The sequence below is a fragment of the Scyliorhinus canicula genome, chromosome 17, assembly GCF_902713615.1.
Source record: "Scyliorhinus canicula chromosome 17, sScyCan1.1, whole genome shotgun sequence".
Taxonomy (NCBI): domain Eukaryota; kingdom Metazoa; phylum Chordata; class Chondrichthyes; order Carcharhiniformes; family Scyliorhinidae; genus Scyliorhinus; species Scyliorhinus canicula.
Genome location: NC_052162.1, coordinates 98,451,178 through 98,467,373, shown reverse-complemented (window position 1 = coordinate 98,467,373; position 16,196 = coordinate 98,451,178). Strand labels below are relative to the sequence as shown.

Sequence of the window (16,196 nt, the reverse complement as noted above, 5' to 3'; positions counted from 1 at the left end):
TCGACTGTTGTATTAACCCCTCTCTTCCTGAATTGAGAGCGGTTCCAGAGATAGAGAACTTGGAAAGACCCGTCTGAGAGAACACCTATTTCATGATCAGTTCTGACACTGGAAGATGTTGTTGAAAACAAACCTATTTTTCAGTGTTGAATGTTGCAATATAAAAAAACCAAAAAGATAGAAAATAGGATCAGGATTCAGCTATTCGGCCCTTGGAGCCTGTTCCCTCATTTATTATGATCATGGCTGCTCCTCCAACTCTGTAACCTGTTCCCACTTTCGCCTCCCCCCCCCCCCCCCCCACACCCTCATATTCTTTGATCCCCTTCTTCCCAAGTGCTATATTTAATTCCTTCTTGAAAACAAATATTTTGGCCTCTACTGTGTTCTGTGACAGAGAATTCCACAGGCTTCCCACTCTCTGGGTGAAGACGTTTCTCCTCATCTCAGTCCAAAATGGTCTATCCTGTTTCCTTAGAGTGCCCCCAGGTTTTGGACCCCCCCCCCCCCCCCCCCCCCACGACGTCGGGAATATCCCTCCTGCATCTACCCTGACCACTACTGTTAGAATTATATAGGTTTATCTGAGATTCCCCTCATTCTTTTAAATTCCAGCGAATATAATACTCGCTGATTGCAACTCTCCTCGTATGTCAGTCCTGCCATCCCAGGAATCAGTCTGTTAAACCTTTGCTGCAATCCGTCCCTATCAAGAACATCCTTCCTCAGATTTGGAGACCAAAACTGCACGCAATATTCAAAGTGTGGCCTCACCAAGGCCCTGTGTAATTGCAGCAAGACATCTCTGCTCCTGTACTCGAATCTTCTCGTTATGCAGGCCAACATACCATTTGCTTCCTTTCCTGTGCACTGCTCCTGCATGTTTACGTTAAGTGATCTGTCTTCCCGTTTTGCTAACAAAGTGGATAACCTCATATTTATCTTCATTATACCTCATGCATTTGCCCACTCAATTTGTCCAAATCATACTGAAGCATCTCTACATCTGCCTCACAGCTCACCCTCCCATCCAGCTATGCGCATCCTCAAATTTGGAGATATTACATTAGATTCCCTCATCTAAATCATTAATATATATTGTGAATAGCTGCGGTCCTTGAACTGATCCCTGTGGTACCCTCTAGTCACTGCTTGCTGTTTGGAAAAGTACCCATTTATTCCTAATTTGTTTCCTGTCTGCAAACCAGTTTTCCATCCGTCTCGATACACTCATGTGCTTTAATTTATACCCAATCTCTTATGTAGTGCTTTGTTGAAAGCCTTTAGAAGTCTGAATAAATTACATCTACTGGCTCCCCCTCGTCAACTCTACTAGTTACATTCGTAAATAATTCCAGTTGATTTGTCAAACCTGATTTCTCTTTCATTAATCCATGCTGACTGTCCAATCTTGGCACTGTATACCAAGTGCTCTGCTATTAAATCTTTTATAATGGACTCCAACGTTTTCCCAACTGCCGACGTCAGGCTGACTGATCGAGAATTACTGTTTTTTCTCAAGCTACCTTTTTAAATAGTGAGGTTACATTAGCTACCCTCCACTTTGTAGGAACTGTTCCAGAGTCTATAGAATCTGACCAGCAATGTATGCACTATTTTTAGGACCATTTCCTTAAGTACTCTGAGATGTCGAATATCAGGCCCTGGGGATTTATTGGTCTTTAATCCCATCAATTTCCTCAACACCATTTTCCTACTAATACTGATTTCCTTCTCTCTCTCTCTCTCTCTCACTTAATCTCTTCCTCAATATTTATGGTACGTTATTTGTGTCCTACTTTGTGAAGACAGAAACAACGTATTCGGTTAGTCAGCCATTTCTTTGTTCCATAAAATCCCTACAGTGTAAAAGGAGCCATATGGCCCATTGAGTCTGTACCGACACTCTGAAAGAGGACTTACCTAGGCCCACTACCATGCCCTATGCCTGTAATCCCGTAACCCCACCTAATCTGCACATTATTGGACATTAAAATGCAATTTAGCATAGCCAATCCACCTAACCTGCATACCTTTGGCCTGTGGGAGGAAACCGGAACACCCGGAGGAAATCCATGCAATCACTGGGAGAAAGTAAAAAATCCATACAGTCACTCAAGACCAGAATTAAACCTGGGTCCCTAGTGCTGTGAGGTAGCAGTGTTGACCACTGTGCCACCGTGCTGCCCATTCCTTATTATAAATCCCCTTGCTTCTGACTGTAAGGGGTCTACATTTTGTCTTAACCAATCCTTTTCTCTTCACATGCCTTTAGATGCTTTTATAATTGGTTTCTGTGATCCCTGCCAGCTTATTCTCAAACTCCATTGTAATCTGTTGCTGAATGCTAAACTGCTCCCAATCCTCAGGTCCGGTGTTTTTTTTTCTGGCCAGCTTGTATGCTTCTTCCTTGTATCAAATAACTTTGATAATTTCCCTTGTAAGCTATGGTGTGGCCACCTTTAATTTTCGAAGAGCAGACATAAGAACAGAAGAACTAGGAGCAGGAGTAGGCCATCTGGCCCCTCAAGCCTGCTCCGCCATTCAATTAGATCATGGCTGATCTTTTGTGGACTCAGCTCCACTTTCTGGCCCGAACACCATAACCCTTAATCCCTTTATTCTTCAAAAAACTATCTATCTTTACCTTAAAAACATGTAATGAAGGAGCCTCAACTGCTTCACTGGGCAAGGAATTCCATAGATTCACAACCCTTTGGGTGAAGAAGTTCCTCCTAAACTCAGTCCTAAATCTACTTCCCCTTATTTTGAGGCTATGTCCCCTAGTTCTGCTGTCACCCGCCAGTGGAAACAACCTGCCCGCATCTATCCTATCTATTCCCTTCATAATTTTAAATGTTTCTATAAGACCCTTAGACAGAGTGATGTTGCTGAAAACAGCGGGTCTGGTGGCCTGAAGTGCATATGTTTTAATGCAAGAAGCATTACGAGTAAGGCAGATGAACTTCGAGCTTGTATTAGGACTTGGAACTATGATGTTGTTTCCAATACAGACACCTGGTTGAGGAAGGACAGGATTGGCAGCTAAACGTTCCAGGATTTAGATGTTTTAAGAGGGATAGAGCGGGATGTAAAAGGGGTGGCAGAGTTGCGCTACTGGCTAGGGAGAATATCACAGCTGTACTACGGGAGGACACCTCAGAGGACAGCAAGGCTATATAATAAGAAGGGTGCAGTCACAATGTTGGGTGTTTCAACAGCCAGCGGGAGATTGAGGAGCAGATAGGTAGACAGATTTTGGAAATGAGTAAAAACAACAGGGTCGTTGTGATAGGAGACTTCAACTTCCCCAATATTGACAGGGACTCACCTTAGTGCTAGGGGCCTGGACGGGGCAGAGTTTGTCAGGAACATCCAGGAGGGCTTCTTAAAAAAAAAATGTAGACATCCAACTAGGGAAGGGGCTGTACTGGACCTGGTATTGGGGAATGAGCCTGGCCAGGTGGTAGAAATTTCAGTCGGGGAGCATTTCGGGAACAGTGACAACAATTCAGTAAGTTTTAAAGTGCTGATGGACAAGGATCAGAGTGGTCCTCGGGTGAATATGCTAAATTGGGGGAAGGCTAATTATAACAATATTAGGTGGGAACTGAAGAACCTAGATTGGGGGCGGATGTTTGAGGGTAAATCAACATCTCACATGTGGGAGGCTTTCAAATGCCAGTTGAAAGGAATTCAGGACCGACATGTTCCTGTGCGGAAGAAGGATAAATACGGCAAATTTTAGGACCCTTGGATAACGAGAGATATTGTAGGCCTCGTCAAAAAGAAAAAGGAAGCATTTGTCAGGGCTAGAGGGCTGGGAACAGACGAAGCCTGTGTGTAATATAAGGAAAGGAGGAAGGAACTTAAGCAAGGAGTCAGGAGGGCTAGAAGAGGTCACGAAAAGTCATTGGCAAATAGGGTTAAGGAAAATTCCAAGGCTTTTTACATGTACATAAAAAGCAAGAGGTTAGCCAGGGAAAGGGTTGGCCCACTGAAGGATAGGCAATGAATCTATGTGTGGAGCCAGAGGAAATGGGCGAGGTACTAAATGAATTCTTTGCATCAGTATTCACCAAAGAGAAGGAATTGGTGGATGTTGAGTCTGGAGAAGGGTGTGTAGATAGCCTGGGTCACATTGAGATCCAAAATGACAAGGTGTTGGGCGTCTTAAAAAATATTAAGGTAGATAAGTCCCCAGGGCCTGATGGGATCTACCCCAGAATACTTAAGGAGGCTAGAGAGGAAATTGCTGAGGCCTTGGCAGAAATCTTTGGATCCTCACTGTCTTCAGGTAATGTCCCGGAGGACTGGAGAATAGCCAATGTTGTTCCTTTGTTTAAGAAGGGTAGCAAGGATAATCCAGGGAACTACAGGCCGGTGAGCCTTACGTCAGTGGTAGGGAAATTACTGGAGAGAATTCTTTGAGACAGGACCTACTCCCATTTGGAAGCAAATCGGCGTATTAGCGAGAGGCAGCATGGTTTTCTGAAGGGGAGGTCATGTCTCACTAACTTGATAGAGTTTTTCAAAGAGGTCACAAAGATGATTGATGCAGGTAGGGCAGTGGATGTTGTCTATATGGACTTCAGTAAGGCCTTTGACAAGGTCCCTCATGGTAGACTGGTACAAAAGGTGAAGTGACACGGGATCAGGAGTGAGCTGGCAAGGTGGATACAGAACTGGCTAGGTCATAGAAGGCAGAGAGTAGCAATGGAAGGGTGCTTTTCTAATTGGAGGTTTGTGACTAGTGCTGTTCGTAGTATATATAAATGATTTGGAGGAAAATGTAACTGGTCTGATTAGTAAATTTGCAGATGACACAAAGGTAGGTGGAATTGCGGATAGCGATGAGTACTGTCAGAGGATACAGCAGGATTTAGATCATTTGGAGGTTTAGGCGGAGAGATGGCAGATCCGGACATATGTGAGGTAATGCATTTTGGAAGGTCTAATGCAGGTAGGGAATATACAGTGAATGGTAGAACCCTCTAGAGTATTGAAAGTCCGAGAGATCTAAGTGTAAACGTCCACAGGTCACTGAAAGGGGCAACACAGGTGGAGAAGGTAGTCAAGAAGGTATACGGCATGCTTGCCTACATTGGCTGGGGCATTGTGTATAAGAAAGTCATGTTGCAGCTGTATAGAACCTTAGTTAGGCCACACTTGGATATAGTGTTCAATTCTGGTGGCCACATTACCGGAAGGATGTGGTGACTTTCTCGAGGGTGCAGAAGAGATTTAATAGGATGTTGATTGGTATGGAGGGCATTAGCTATGAGGAGCGGTTGAATAAACTCGGTTTGTTCTCACTGGAACGACAGAGGTTGAGGGGCGACCTGATAGATGTCTACAAAATTATGAGGGGCATAGACAGAGTGGATAGTCAGAGGGTAGAGGGGTCAATTACTAGGGGGCATAGGTTTAAGGTGCGAGGGGCAAGGTTTAGAGGAGATATACGAGGCAAGTTTTTTACACAGAGGATAGTGGGTGCCTGGAACTCTGGCCACAGAAATGCCTATCTATTCCCCTTCAAATTGAATCTCCTATAACTATTGCATTCCATCACCTTTTATCCTTCCCCAGGTAGCAGAGCCAACCGTGGTGCAACACATTTGGCTGTTCTGCTTTCCCTTGAGAGACCATTCCCCCTAACAGTGTCCGAAGCGGTATATCTGTTTTGCAGGGCACAGCCACAGGAGATTCCTGCACTGCCTGCCTTGTCCTATTACTCTGCCTGGTGATTACCCATTCACTTCCTTCCTGCAGTGTGACCACCTCTATATATGTGCTATCCACATCATTCTTCACCACACAGTCCCCAGCTGAAACCTGGGCTGGAGTCACTTCCTGCACACATGCTGACTTCGGGCATTGGAAATGTTTTTGGTTTCCCACATGGATCATGAAGAGCAAGCCATAGCTTTGAGCTCTCTTGCCATGATATTTCTTCAAATTAAACCGTTTGGAAGATATGTAAAATCACATGATATCAATTACTCTAGGGCTCTTCATCCCTCGTCCTCGTTACTACAGAATATAGCCCTTACAAACTATAGACCACAAAATATAGACATTACAAAAGAAACACTTACCTGACCGTACTCATCAAATCAGCTGTGTCTACTTTCCCCATATCCCTTTTGAATCCTGATATCAACTCGGGAGCTCCCAAGTCCCAAGCTAGCACTCCACTCTTAGTCTTGCTCTTTCTTGCACTCTTTTATCTCCTGGCTCCCCTCTCCAGAACACAGTCTTTGTTTCTTGTTTCTCTTTTTTTTTTCAAGCATATCTTCACTTTTTTTCCCATTTGGAAGGATTCCTGAACTGATTATCAGCCCATGGAACCGCATTATGAACACTCCTTCCATGACCAAAATGTCTTCACATTGGACTTGAACCTAGAGTTTCTGGTCCAGAGGTAGGGATACTACCACATGACCCACAGTGAAATTCTGGAATTTGTACAAGAATCTCATGTTTGTAGAACGGATACTGGGATCAACTCTTGCCCAGGAGACCAGGCCCATGGTGGGAAGGGTGAGGTGCCTATGAGTCACTTTGTGAGCATCACTGACGAGGCCAGCCTTGCTTATCCCTAGTTGCCCTTAAACAAGAGCTGGTGAGCCAACTATGACTGAGTGGCTCACTCGGAAATTTTACAGGACAGTTGAGAATCAGCCATATTGTTTTACATTTTATTCCAGGTATATTTAATTAAATTTAAGTTCCCCCAGCTATTGTGGGATTTGAATTTATGACGTTGGAGCATTTGTCGAGCACTCTGGATTACTAGTCCACTAACATTATCTCTATGGTGCCGTCCCCTGCTTGAAGCCACTTGGTGACAAGGGGCCATCACCGACTCTGTGCAAGAGAGGTTAAGAAGGGAATTGAATGATCTATGTTTTCATGTTTTCTGTCTGCTTCCTTGTGAGCTGCTTATAAAATAATGAGTTTACAATTGTCCTGGAGTTCATTTAAATGATCTATCAAGCTGAGTTTTTGAAATGACCATCTAGGAAGGGTTGTTGGTGTTGTGTAACACTCTGTGAACTTTTACGTGCATGGTGTTGTCTGGAGCTATTGATCGTGATGCTCAAGGCTCTACTGCATGGCTAACCAGCAATCTCTCCAACTCTTGCTGTCTGTCATTGGTGTGTGCTGGAAGGATTTGCTACTTAATCTGTCTGACTGCATTAGGATCGCACCTTCCTTGGCCATCAAGTCTGGCATGGGAATCAAAGTCAGGAACACCACTCAATGCATTAAAATACCTCCTCCACTGAAAGGTGAAGGAAATCCAACTTTGCTCCCAGCAAGTTTCTAGTTTTGAACTACTGTGGAGTTAACTCTATTACTCTCTCTGTTTCCTTCCAGCCTTTTCTGTTCATATTTGTGGTTTTTGAACTGGTGGCCAGAATTTGGATTATTTTACATCTTTCACTAAAATTGAAGAGAGTTTGTTAACTTTATAGTTAACTTTATAAAAAAAAAGACATTTATAGAAACTCTTGCGGTCTGTTCCTTGCTGATTATTTTTGTTTATTCATGGGGTCGCATCTTTTGATATCTCTTTAATACGATTTACTTGTTAACTCCAGCTCAACTGGACAATTGAATTCAAGAAGATGCTTCTGTCCTTCAAACAATTTTACCCAAAATACTTGTTCAACCCTGACACAATAAAAAAGAACAACACAGCACAGTAACAGGCCCTTCGACCCTCCAAGCTTGCGCCAATCACGTGTCCTATCTCGACAAACCGCCTGTATCCTTCTGTACTCCGTCATATCATGTGCCGATCCAGATAAGTCTTAAAGGTTGCGAACGTATCTGCCTCAACCACCTCACTTGGCAGTGCATTCCAGGCCACCACCACCCTCTGTGTGTAAAAACAAAACCTCCCCCGCACATCTCCAGTGAATCTATCCCCCCTCACCTTGAACTTGTGCCCCCTTGTAATTTTCAATTCCGCCCTGGGAAAAAAACTCCAACTGTTCACCCTATCTATACCCCGAATAGAACATAGAACATAGAACAGTACAGCACAGAACAGGCCCTTCGGCCCTCGATGTTGTGCCGAACAATGATCACCCTACTTAAACCCACGTAACCCGTATACCCATAACCCAACAATTAACCTTACACTACGGGCAATTTAGCATGGCCAATCCACCTAACCCGCACATCTTTGGACTGTGGGAGGAAACCGGAGCACCCGGAGGAAACCCACGCACACACGGGGAGGACGTGCAGACTCCACACAGACAGTGACCCAGCCGGGAATCGAACCTGGGACCCTGGAGCTGTGAAGCATTGATGCTAACCACCATGCTACCGTGAGGCCCCAAATTATGAATAATTTCATAAACTTCTATCAGGTCGCCCCTCAGCCTCCATCTCCCTAGGGAGAACAATCCAAATTTATTCAATCTCTCCTAAAAGCTAATACTGTACCCTCCATACCAAGCAATGTCCTGGCAAACCTTTTCTTTATTTTTAAATTTAGAGTACCCAATTTTTTATTTTTTTTTCAATTAAGGGGCAATTTAGCGTGGCCAATCCACCTAACCTGCACATCTTTGGGTTGTGGGGGTGAAACCCACGCAGGCATGGGGAGAATGTGCAAACACCACATGGGCAGTGACCCAGGGCTGTGATTCGAACCCGGGTCCTCAGCGCCGCAGTCCCAGTGCTAACCACTGCGCCACATTCCACCATCCTGGTAAACCTTTTCTGTACTCGCTCCAAAGCCTCCACGTTCTTCTGGTAGTGTGGTGACCAGAATTGGATACAGTATTCCAAATGTGGCCTAACTAATGTTCTATATAACTGTCACATAATGTTCGAGCTTTTATACTCTATACGCTGTCCTATGAAGGCAAGCATGCCATATGCTTTCTTTCCCACCATTTCCACCTGTGCTGCCACTTTTAAGCACCTGGGTGCACACCCAGCTCTCTGTGTCTCTATGCTGATGGTTCTGCCATTTATTTTATAGCTCCCACCTGAATTGGATCTACCAAAATGCATCACCTCGCATTTGTCCAGGTTAAATTCCAACTGCCATTTCTCTGCCCAATTTTGCAGCCCATCTATATCCTGATTCTCTGAAAATCTTCATCCGCAACTCCTGCAATCTTAGTGTCATCCGCAAACTTGCTAATCAGACCCGCTATGTTTCCTCCAAGTCATTTATATAAATTACAAAGAACAGAGGGCAGAACTAATCCCTGCAGAACACCACTAGTCCAGATCTCCATTCGGAAAAACAACTTTCCACTGCTACCCTCTGTCTTCTATGGCCAAGCCAGTTCTGGATCCATCCAGCTAGTTCACCCCTGACCCCATATGATCTAATCTTTTGCACCAGCCCGCCACAAGGGACCTTATCAAATGCTTTACTAAAGTCCATGTAAACAACATCCATGGGTTCAAACATCAGGGTGAACTGGGCAGCCTCCCTTCTTCTACCATTGTGAAATTTAGGTAATCCAACACTCTCATTCAGTGCTGTTCGCAAATGACCTCTGAGCCTATAGCCTGCAATGGCTCCCAATGAACACAATACCTTAATTTTAAAACCCATGCTTTCAAACTCTGCAAAGACCTCTCTCCTTCCTATCATGCAACCTCCATTATCCCTGTCAGCCTAGCCTGTCCCTGTAAGACAACTTGCCCATTCCAGGTATTGGTCTAATGAAACTTCTCTGAACTACTTCCTACACATTCACATCTTTCCTGAAATAAGGTGACCAATACTGTGCACAATAATCCAGATGTAGTCTCACTAGTGCTGTGGTACAACTGAAGCATGCTTTCCTATTCTTGTGTTCAGTTCCCCTTGCAATAAATGATAATGTTCTATTCATTTTCCTAATTGTTTGCTATACCTGCATACTAGCCTTTTTTGATTCATACAAGACGTTCTGATCCCTCTGTATCTCTGAGCTCAGCAATCTCTCACCAGCTGGATAATCCTCTCTCTTATTCTTCCTATCAAAATGAACAAATTTCACATTTTCCCAGTGTATACTGCATTTGCCAGATCTTTGGCCACTCATTTCACCTATCTATTTCTTTCTGTGGCCTCCTTTCGTCTTTACAACTTACTTTCATATCTATCTTCTGATCATCAGAAAATTTGGCTAAAAATCCCTTCAATCCCTTCATCGAAGTAATTTATATCATTGTAAACAATTGAGGTCCCAGCGCTGATTCCTGTGGCACACCATTCGTTGCAACTTGCCAACTTGAAAAAGACCCATCTATGCCTACTGTTTCCTGTTGGCTAGCTAATCTTCTAACCATTCCATTGTATTATTACCCCCTATAACATGAACTTTTTATTTTCTGCAATAATCTCGATGTGGCACCTTATCAAATGCCTTTTGGAAATCTTAAGAACAGGACATCCACTGGTTTCCCTTTATCCACAGCACATGTTGAATGCTCAAAGAACGGTCAAGATAAGTCGGTCAAACATGATTTCCCTTTCACTAAACCATGTTGACTTCCTATTTGCCTTGTCCAAATGTCCTGCTATAGCTTCTTTAATAATAGTTTTTAACATTTTCACTAGGACAGATGTTAAGCTAACTGGCCTTGGGTTCCTATTTTCTGTTACCTCCCTTTTTAAATTAAGGAGCTACGTTTGCTATCTTTCAATCTTATCAGATATTTCATAAATCTGGGCAGTTACCGAGCACTGTCAGCTGCAGCTCCAACAAATTACTAGGACCGCTTCCCTGGTGATTGTAACTTTATGAGCTGCTCCTTCCTTTCCATTTCCTGGTTTAGAACTGCTTCTGGAATGTTACAGGTCTCCTCTAAGGTGAAGAATGATGCAAAATATCTGTTAATTCTTCTGCCATTTTCTTGTTTTCCATGATCAATTCTCTCGACTCGTTTTCGATTGGATCAGTACTCACTTTGTTAATTTCTTTTTAAAAACTTTTATAGAAACTCTTATCTGTTTTTATGACTAGCTTTATTTTTCTAATTTTTCCTTCCTTATTAACCTTTTAGTCATCCTCTGCTGTTCCTTATATTCTGTCCAACCTACTGATGTGCCACCTATCGTTGCACAATTACATGCTTTTTCTTTAAATTTGATACTATCGTTAACCTTTCTAGTTAACCACGGATGGTGTGTCCATCCCTTGGACATTTTCTTGTTGAAATCTTTGTTGTATTCTGTGCATTCTGAAATATTCCCGTAAATATTTGCCGCAACATTTCTATTGACCTATCCTTTGATTGCCAATTCAAAAGTTCAGCTTTCATGCCCTCATAATTGCCCTTCTTTAAATTTAAAAACATAGGCCAGGGCAGCATGGTGGCCTAGTGGTTAGCACAACCGCTTCACGGCGCTGAGGTCCCAGGTTCGATCCCGCCTCTGGGTCACTGTCCGTGTGGAGTTTGCATATTCTCCCCGTGTCTGCGTGGGTTTCGCCCCCACAACCCAAAAATGTGCAGAGTAGGTGGATTGGCCACGCTAAATTGCCCCTTAATTGGAAAAAATAATTGGGTAATCTAAATTTATAAAAAAAACGCAAAAAAAAACAGGCCGCGATTCTCTGGTCCGGCGCCAGAGTGCCAGCGCAGGCGCCAAATTGGGAGTACTTTATGTCGGCGCTGGTTCCGAGACCTGATTTTCGGGTCCTGGCAGGGCCAGCACATTGCTGGAGCGGTCACTGTCTGTGTGGTGTCTGCACATTCTCCCCGTGTCTGCGTGGGTTTCCTCCGGGTGCTCAGGTTTCCTCTCTCAGTCCAAAGATGTGCTGGTTAGGTGGATTGGCCATGATAAATTGCCCTTGGTGTCCAAAAAAGGTTAGGTGGGGCTGCTGGGTTACCGGGATAGGGTGGAGGTGTGGGCTTGGGTGGGGTGCTCTTTCCGGGGGCCAGATTCAATGGGCCGAATGGCCTCCTTCTGCACTGTAAATTCTACGATGCTCTTATGTACTTCCCAGAGCAGTAGCCTCAACAGAGCTCAGCCTCCTGCTACATAGCAGCTTACTGCATGCAGTAAGATGGTCTACCCAGAGCAGTGAACACCCTGGTCATGTTTGCCACATGTAAAATTGACCGTTCAGAACAGGGGAGATGAATGCCAAGCTGCAGATAAGAACGAAAACTCTCTCCACCATTTAACCTCTCCACCATTTAACAAGATTCTATCTGTCTTCCGCCTGCTACACTATCCCATGGCCCTTCATTCCCTTAGTACCAAAACAATCAGTCTCTGTCTTGAATATGCTCGACAGCTGAATATTCACAACTTTCAGGGATAGAGAATTAGAAACATCTATGCCCTTGAGAGTGAAGAAATTTGATCTAATCTCTGCCCTCAATTGTTGACCACTTATTCTGAGTATGTGACCCCGTGTTCTATATTTCCCAGCTATGGAAAACATTTCCTCAGCATCTGCCCTGCCAATCCACTTCAGAATTTCATGGTTTGATTAGATCGCCTCTTATTTTTCTAAGCTCTAGGAAATATAAACCAAGCCTGAGCAAGCAATTGTCCTCGGACATCTCGAAAGTAGTTCCTCAGGGTAACGTCCAAGGCCCAACCATCATCAGCTGCCTCATCAGTGACCTCCCCTTCATTGTTAGATCAGAAATAGGGATGTTCGCTAATGATTGTGTTATGTTCAGTACCTCAAATTCTGAAACAATCCACGTCCACATGCAGCCAGACCAGGTCAACATTCAGACTTGGGCTGATAACTGGCTAGTCATATCTCTGCCACATGAGTGCCATACAATGACCAGGTCCATCAAGAAAAAAACCTACTATCTCCCCTTGACATTCAACTGGAATTACCATCACTGAATCTGCCATTATCAACAGTTTGGGGGTCATCATTAACCAGAAACTTAACTGGACTAGCTATAAAAAGGTTGAAGTTACAAGAGTGACTCAGGAACATGGAATTCTGTGGCAAGTAACTCACTTCCCAACTCAGAGTCTTTTTGGAATATAGATAGAGTGTGATGGAACATTCTCTACTTGCTTCGATGAGTACTGCTCTAACACACTCCATGTTCGACATCATGGAAGACAAAGCAGCCCTCTTGATTGGCACCCCGTTCACTAAACATTCACTACCTCCACCACAATGGCAGCAATGTGTGCCATCGACAAGATGCAGTGAAGCTACTCATCAGCGCTGTTTCAACAGCACCGTCCGCAACTACGATCTCTACAACCTTCAAGGGCAGCAAATGCAAGAGAACACTGGCAAGTTTTGAAGTGTTGGGCAGTGTAGACTTGTGAAGCTAACATATGCCACCAACACTGAAGAAGGTTCAACTCTATTTTATTCACTACTTATAAAATAATAGACATACGAGAACTGTGGGTTTAAACGATGCTAGTTTAACTAGAGACCTGTGCCTGTCCGAAGCAGTTGAATCTCTCAGCACGTGGTGTGAGTCTGTACCAAACTTGATGAGCTCTTGTGCTTCTGAGGGGCAGCATCCAGAATGAGTGGGAAAAGTGATGCCCTCTGCCTTTATAGTGTGTGTGTTCTAACTGGTGATTGGCTGCGGTGTTGTGCATGTTGTTTGGTCCTAGTGTATGTCCCTCAGTATGTGTCTGCACCATGATATACTGGTGTATATTATGACAAGTTTGTCCTGTCTCCTCCCCGCCCCCCCCCCCTTGCTGAGGTCACTTCATCGCTGGGGATAGGTGATAAATGGTGGCCTCGCCAAAGATGCCCATATCCCATAAAATGAATATTTACAAAGAAAATCTCGCCCTCCTAGAATTATTCCCTTGACCCATGTTGAATATTTGATGCACTCCGAAGGAAATTAAGGGCGAAATTCTCACAGCGGAGTGGAGCCAACCACTCCAGCGTCGGGCCTCCCCAAAGGTGAGGAATTCTCTGCACCTTTAGGGGCTAGGCCCGTGCCGGAGTGGCTCCCGCTCCGCCGACTGGCGGCAACGGCCTTTGGTGCTACGCCGATCGGCGTCGGGGCTGGCCAGAAGGCCTTTGCCGGTCGCCGTGAGTCCGCGCATGTGCCGGAGCGTCAGCAGCCGCTGACGTCACCACCGGCGCATGCACGGTGGAAGGGGTCTCTTCCGCCTCCGCCATGGTGGAGGCCGCAACGGCGGCGGAAGAAAAAGAGTGCCCCCACGTCACTGGCCCGCCTGCCGATCGGTGGGCCCCGATCGCGGGCCAGGCAACCGTGGGGGCCCGCATGCGCCGCCAATCCCACCGGCACAGAGGTGGTTTAAACCACATCGGCGGGAGAAGCCTGACAGCAATGGGACTTCGGCCCATCGCGGGCCGGAGAATCGCTGCGGGGGGCACGCCGATCGGCGGGGTGCGATTCCCGCTCCCGCCGATTCCCGGGTGGCGGAGAATTCCGGCCACGGCGGGGGCGGGATTCACGCCGGCCCCAGGCGATTCCCCGACCTTGCGGGGGGGTCAGTGAATTCTGCCCTATGTCCTTGTATGGGTCAGGAGCCCAAAACTGTACATAGTGCTCCAGGTGTGTCCTGTGCATCTGTAGTTAACTGCCTTTATTTTTCTAAATGGATACAGTTGTTGGCTGCAGCTCCAACTAGGCAAAGCAACCAACCAGAGTCCCCTTCTCTAGCCTCTTCGTGAAACAGTCCCCCCCCCCCCCCCTCCCCCAACCTCCACCGGCCACTCTCGAGACGGTGGCATTGGTTGAGGATAGTCTGGGGGCCGTGGGGCACTGGTCAAGTTACACTCTGACTGGTGCAGGCTCTTGCCAAAAGAAGGGACATTGGCAAGGTATCGCAGGTCACTTAGAGCCTGGGAGATGGCCCCCTTCCAAGAAACCTACCTTTCTGAGAAAATGGACGTAATTGTGCAAACGATTGGATTGGGTATGAAGTACAATTCTGTTGGGTGAATGAGATTGAGGCCATGAAAGCAGCTACAGTGCTGGAAAATGAGAGAATTTCCATGTCTCCACCACCCTCCCAGCTCTATGGGTCTTAAACCCTGCGACTGAGGTGGTGACTGGCACTGCGGAGAGTGTGATGTTGTTCACTTGCTGTTCCGTCTCTTGCCAAGTGTTGAGTGGGAGCTGCTGTCCTGCCAATGCTGAATGATCCCTTTGTTGAAGGTCAGAGTTCAGAATCAGCCGCCTTCCTCTGGCTGAGCATTGTTTACGCGGCCCAACAGAGCTCCACTGAATCTCAACTCTTCATACAACAACGCTCATTGTTCCCCGAGTTCTTGTTCCATTCAGACCTTGGCCGTTCTCATAGAATCGTACAACACAGAAGGAAGCCATGCAGCCCATTGTGCCTCTAACTGGCTTTCTGGAAGGGACATCTAATTAGTCACACGCTCTCACTGCCCTGCTCTTTCCCCAGGGCCCTGCAAAATATTTCCTTTTCAAGTATTGGACCTAATGTCCTTTTGAGAGTTGATATTGAATCTCCTTCAACCACACATTCAGGCAGAGTTCCAGATCACAACAACTCTGGGTAAAAGAAATAAAGGTTTTTGCATGGCACCTCGGCTCCTTTTCCAGTTAAACTAAAATGGTGTTCTCTGGTTACTCGCCCTGCTGCTTGTGGAAGCAGTATTTACTCACTTAAAACACATATATAACATTTCCCTTCTGATCTAAGGAAACAAATCCAACTTCACCGGTATCTCTACATAACTAAAGTATCATTGGTGCTCCTCGCCACTACATAACTAAAGTATCATCGCCACTCTATCCTCTCCAGGGTTTTGACATCCTTTCTACATCGCCATATACTGTACTCTAGCTGAGGCTAAACTACTTTTCTATATAGATTTAGCTTTCCTGGCTGTCGTACAAGTCTCTATTCTTAACATGTCCTGTCACCTTTAAAAGAGTTGTGTATGTTTCTGAACCTGCAGTTCCTTTAAACTTGCATCATTCAAGCTGCAGAGCAAGGGGTGCCTGGGCATTTCAACAGTACGTTTGCACAGTGACACATTCTGCAGTAGTTGCGTCCTATCTATCATTTGGCGGGGAGCACTGGTGATATGAAAGTCTCCATAGTTCTAGAGGACTCTAGTCTGCTGTCCCCTTTAAGTGAGCAACTGAAAGTAAGCAGTAGGTCAAGAAATATCAGGCAGGTTAATGTTTGAGATTCCATTAGACTCGCTCCTATCCTTCAGATCCTGCCTGCTCTCTTGTGAGTTCCCAGATCTTGCTCC

General features: G+C 45.3%; 1 protein-coding gene across 2 annotated transcripts in view; it reads left to right on the top strand.

Annotated features, from left to right (window-relative positions):
* The window catches only part of LOC119951979 (proteolipid protein DM alpha), a 48,111-nt gene that overhangs the window by 3,844 nt on the left and 28,071 nt on the right, over positions 1–16,196 (top strand). Inside the window, exon 1 of one of the 2 annotated variants that reach the window (XM_038775418.1) lies at positions 15,027–15,031. The exons of the other annotated variant lie outside the window; for it this stretch is intronic. The gene's annotated coding sequence lies outside the window, so the exon portion shown is untranslated. Of the gene's footprint in view, positions 1–15,026; positions 15,032–16,196 lie in introns of those variants that run through there. 2 annotated transcript variants of the gene reach the window in all.